Raw genomic sequence first — 6,000 nt, forward strand, 5'->3', positions numbered from 1 at the left:
CACAACCCCTCAACCCTATACCAGCCACCAATTAGTGTCCCTAAACCTGAGGGTAAACTTTGTTGGGAGGGAGGGCGTCGTCATCTAAGATTGCTTGGGCCAGCTGCCCCAACAGGCTGGTTGGTTTCTTTTGAGAGTTTTTCTCTATTTTTCCTGAAGCGTCAACCCAGAAGTAACAAGTTTTACAAAGGGGAGCTCAGGTGCCTCCTTTCTTTGAAGTAAGGATGACTTGGACCTTCTGGATTTGGAGGATCATTGCTTCTAGGAAGTTGAGGCTCCATTGTACCTCTAGAATGACTACTGAGGGCTTCTAGATAGAGTGTCAGATAAGAGGTATTTCAATATTCATCTCCACAGCTGAAATTCTCATTTTTCAAAAAGTCGTCTAAGAATGGAGCAGGAAAATCTGAGTATTTGCAGAGTTATCAATTAGTTGTCTGTTCTAACACTTGATTGTGGCTAGTGATCCAGATTTTGGGATATGTTATAGGAATTTAGCAGAGTCACTGTATCTAGGGTGGACATTAGAATGAACAGATGTTTGGCCTTGAACGATATTTGTGGGAAACAGTGATTGTTTTCCATGATTTGTAGGATTGTTTTGCTGAAGAGGCATTGCACCTATCCCATGACTTTGGTCCCAGGATGCCTCAGGCACACCTGAGGCTCCCGTATTATTGTGTATTGCAAATGATACATAATAAAGGGCAAGAGCCATGGGGGGGGCATGTAAATTAGATTAGGGACCTTGCTATGAGGAAACACTTTGTGTAAGAATCAGTAAATGTGCCTTTGTTCTAGGTTCAGCAGATTAGAGAAGCTGGACCTTTTTTTTTTTTTTTTTTTTTTTTTTTTTTTGGTTTTTCGAGACAGGGTTTCTCTGTAGCTTTGGAGCCTGTCCTGGAACTAGCTCTTGTAGACCAGGCTGGTCTCGAACTCACAGAGATCCGCCTGCCTCTGCCTCCCGAGTGCTGGGATTAAAGGTGTGCGCCACCGCCCGGCGAAGCTGGACCTTCTTGCTGTAACATAGGCCTTAAAATTTCATCTTGGAGCACCTTCTTTCTCCAACCGGCCCACACTACACGGTGCACCCCGGCAGGAATAGCAGGCATTTGGAATTGGGTTTTTGCTACACTTCGGGGCAAGGGTGGGTATGAAGGCGAATGTGCCTTTTCTAGAAAGGAGCCTAGGTTGTAAAGAACACCAACAATTGGAGAATCTGAGACACTGGCAAGCTGGGCATCAGTGATAGCAGCCAGCATTTGTACAGCAAGCCCCCATTCAGTGGGAAGAGCACCAATTGATTCCCTGTAGAGAGTAGTGGCTGGCCTCAGGACCTAGCCATGTCAGCAGCTAGCAAGGATGGAAGGATCCCAGAGTCCCCACTGAAATTTTTTGGCCTGGCACCAAGGAAGTAGCCATCAGTACATATTTCTGGGTAGTGGATCAATTGTAAGGTGCCTGATAGTCCAGGTCCCCCAAAATCAAGAGAAAAGTGGGTCATACTTGGTTGTAGATGGAACTACAGTTAATTGGTTTCTCTTTAACATTTCAACCCTCCCATCCACCACCCTGTGTGTGTGTGTGTGTGTGTGCGTGTGTGTGTGCGCGTGTGCGTGTGCGTGTTTACTCCCTAGAGTAAACATGGGGAGGTCAAATGATAACTCCAGGAATCATCTCTTCTTCCACCCTGCAGGTCCTGGGAACCAAATCCAGGTCTTCAGTTTTGGCAGCAAACAGCCTTACCCGAGAGCTGTCTCATGGGCCCACATACTATGTTTAGCAGAATGCCAATGTTCTCTCTTATTGTTAAATATTTACCTTTGGTATTATTAAAAGGCCAATAAGAATCATTAAGAAATTATGCCAAAAAAGAAAAAAGAAAAAAATTAGTTATGTTTTAGCCTTGTGGTCTCAACATAAGTTGGCAGAAGCAATATAGGAAGTATCAACACACTGTTTATCATATGGCTTCCATCCATAAAAAGAAACTGTGACTGCATGAAGTGATGTGCAGGACTGACAATAACAGTCTGTTCCGGATGTAACGTGGGGACAGCAGGCAGACTTCCTGACCGAGGACTGAGCCTTACACAGATTGTTTTGTCAGATTCGGCAGCTACCTATGGGCTGAGGGTTTCATTTGTGTTTGAGTGTGGAGTAGGCGGTACTGGGAAAACCTGAGTATTGGGCAGTTAGTTGGCCTTCTGTGACGGGGGCTTCTTGAAGAACTGTGGGGGAATGCTATTTTAACTAGGTAAAGATGTGTTCCATTTGTTTATGCTGCATTTGTTTAATGACGTAAGGTTGTGTGTTTAATTATGTAAAGATGTGTTGCATCTGTTTTACCTTGCCTGCCTAAGGCACCTAATTGGCCTTAAAAAAAAAAAAAAAAAAAAAAAAGCTAGCCAGCCAGGAGAGGGATAGGCAGGGCTGCCAGAAAGAGTAAGTAGGAGAAATCTAGGCTTAAGAGAAGAAGGAGAGAATGAGGGACATGGCCAAGGCAAGAAGCCAGGCAACCACCAGCCAGTCAGACAGTCAGACAAGAAAACCGTGGAAAGTAAGTTACACAGAAAGAAAAGGTAAAAAGCCTCAAGGCAAAGCATTGATAAAGATAAACAGATTAAGTTAAAAGAGCTAGCCAGAAACAAGCCTAAACTAGGCCAAGCATTCATAACTAATAAGTCTCTGTGTCGTGATTTGAGAGCTGGTTGGTGGCCTAAAACAAAAAGCTTGGGGCAGAGAGCCACCTCTACAGTATCAACTCTCTCTGCTGGTCAGACCAGACAGCTAGCTAGTCCTGTGTATGGCTGGGGAGAGTGGGGAGAGAAACATCAAAAGGGGGATGGAGAAGCAAGGAGTCAAAGATTTGGAAATAGCCAGGAAAGCCATGAACACCTAAAACACATTCCATGTGTTGTGGGAAGGTCTCTCTCCTTTAGGAGATTTTAAGGTTTGCCCAACAAGGGGAAAGGAGGACACGCTTCTGAGGGAGGGGTTGTTTGGGAGTGAGAGCAAGACAACAATGAGTAGGCCTCTGGTCTAATACCTCCACCACAGTACTCCTCTGGGCAAGCCGAAGAAGGGCAAGGTAGAGAAATAAGGACAGATGCTTTCCCAGAGTGAGTCTAGGAAGATGGCAAAGGACAGTGACTGTTATGGTGAGAAAACCCTAGAGCTAGCATAGGACCCCAGCAATGTTGGGGGAAAGCAGTAAAGATGAGGGCCATACCTCAAGGTGGTAACCTGAGTCTAGGAGGTTCTCCCTAAGACTATGCATGGTGGTGCACACCTTTAACCCCACCAATCAAAGAGAGAGAAGCAAGCGGATCTCTGAGTTCAAGGCCAGCCCAGTCTACATGCCTAGAGTTACAAGTCAGGCAAGGCTACATTGTGAGAGCCTGTTTCAAAATTAATTAGCTAATTAGTGTGAGAAGATGGCTTAGTAGCTACAGCACTTGCCGAACATGTAAGGAACTGAGTTCAGATTCCCAGGATCCATGTAAAAAGCCAGGCAGGCATGGTAGTGCACATCTGTAACCCTGAGTGCAGGGCTGGGAGAGGGATAAAGTTACATATCTGGAGCTCACTAGCCAACCAGTCTAGCCACACCAAGGCTAAGGAAGAGCTGGTCGATCTCTGGAACTAACTCCCCAGCTAATATAGCCAAAATAGCAAGCTCCACACTCAGTAAGTAATCTTGTTTCAAAACAAACAGAAGCAGAACTGAGGAAGACACCCACTGTGACCTCTGGACTTCACGTGTGTGCATTTCCCTGGAGAAACAGATATACCAGAAGTTCTTTTGTTGTTGTTTTTTGAGACAGGGTTTCTCTGTAGCCCTGACTGTCCAAGAACTCACTTTGTAGACCAGGCTGGCCTCAAACTCACAAAGATCTGCCTGCCTCTGCCTCCCGATTGCTGGGATTAAAGGTATGCAGCCCAACTGTGATAAATTCTTGTTTTTTTTTGTTTTTTTTTTGTTTGTTTGTTTGTTTTTCGAGACAGAGTTTCTCTGTGGCTTTGGAGCCTGTCCTGGAACTAGCTCTTGTAGACCAGGCTGGCCTCGAACTCACAGAGATCCGTCTGCCTCTGCCTCCCGAGTGCTGGGATTAAAGGCGTGCGCCACCACCGCCCGGCTGTGATAAATTCTTGAAGTGAGTTGAGTCCTGTATAATCCTGAGGATGAATAGGAAAAGAGATATTAGAAGATCACATCATAGAATTGAGAAAGGCAAGTGGACAAACTTGCAAATCTTGGCTATTGGGAGGTCTTGGCACTTATGAAAGTGTACCATTGCCCTAGGTCTCATCCAAGGAAGAAACAGTCGCTGTATGAGGACAATTTTAACCCTGGACAGAGGAACCCAAGGTGACAGGACCTGTAGCTGGATCACAGCTGGAGATAGGGACATGTCTGCTAAGGGAGGGCCTATATGAAGAACTCCAAAAGGGCTGATATAGAGCCAGGCATGTTAGCACAGGCCTGTAATCCCAGCACTTGAGACGTAGAGGCAGGAGGATCAAGGGTTTGAGGTCCTTGGTTGCAAAGCAAGTTTAAGGGCCAGCCTATTCTACAGATTCCTTCTCTAAAATAAATAAATAAATAAATAAATAAATAAATAAATAAATAAATAAATAAATAAATGGAAAAAATAAAGCTTGGAGTCATGGCTCAGCAGTTAAGAATGCTTACTACTCTGGCAGGCCCTACGTTGGTTCCCAGCTCCTACATCAGGCAACATAAGATTCCCTTCCACCTTTAATGATTTTTTTTATTTGCATGTTGTGCATTGATCTGAATCCAACCTCTGGAGTCTCCCTGGCCTCTCCAATCAAAAGGAAGGGTGACTTCTGGTGTTGTGATGTTGAGAGTCCTCTCAAGAAGTCTTGTAGTCCCCTGGTTCCTGGTTGGCATGGGAGATTAAGGATCAAATACTGATTGTCTCCTCAACCCTTTTATCGCCTTCTGTTTAAACATCCAAGGTTTGGTTCTTGAATACCCGAAAGCACAGGTTTACCAGTCTTAAAAAGGACATAATAGACTTTAGTTTTAGCTTTTGTGAAACATTTAGATAAAGTATGACAAAAACAAATGCATTTTTTAGATAAATCCTGATTTTAAGTTTCCCAAGTAGATAAAAGCCTGGGGAACTTAACAGACAGCCTAAATCATTACTTTGACTAGAAGATAGTTGTCCTTTTGTTTTGTTTTTTGTTTGTTGAGACAGAGTTTCTCTGTGTAGTCTTGGCTGTCCTGGAAATCACTTTGTAGACCAGGCTGGCCTTGATCTCACAAGAGATCTGCCTGCCTCTGCTCCACCTCTCCCTGAGTGCTGGGATTAAAGGCATACACCATACCACCACTGTTCAGCAAAATAGTTGTCCTAAATGCAATGTTTGTGAATGTTGCCATCGCAGGCCAGCATATTGAGGGCCTCTCCATTTCAGACAAGACTAGATTTTTGTTTTATATCAGTGTTGTAAGGAGGCCACTTGTTCATCCTTGCTGCCCAGAACCGAAATAATCACACAGAAACTATATTATTTAAATCACTGCTTGGCCTATTAGCTCTAGCTTCTTATTGGCTAACTCTTACATATTAATTTAACCCATTTCTATTAATCTGTGTATTGCCACATGGCTGTGGCTTACCGGCTAAAGTTCTGGCATCTGTCTCTGGCAGGGCTACACGGCTTCTCACTCCTCCTTCTTTCTCCCAGCATACAGTTTAGTTTTCCCAGTCCACCTCTATTCCCTGCACAGGCCCAAGACAGTTTCTTTATTCATTAACCAATAAAAGCAACACATAGACAGAAGGACCTTCCAAACCATTTCCCCTTTTCTGTTTAAACAAAAAGGAAGGCTTTACCTTTAACACAGTAAAATTACATAAAACAAAACAGGTATCAAGCAAGAATTATAGTTTTAATATTTATATCTACTTTATCTTTTATAATAACTAAGGAAAATTATAACTATCTATCTATTCTTCAACT

This window comes from Arvicola amphibius, chromosome 1, assembly GCF_903992535.2.
Source record: "Arvicola amphibius chromosome 1, mArvAmp1.2, whole genome shotgun sequence".
Lineage (NCBI taxonomy): Eukaryota > Metazoa > Chordata > Mammalia > Rodentia > Cricetidae > Arvicola > Arvicola amphibius.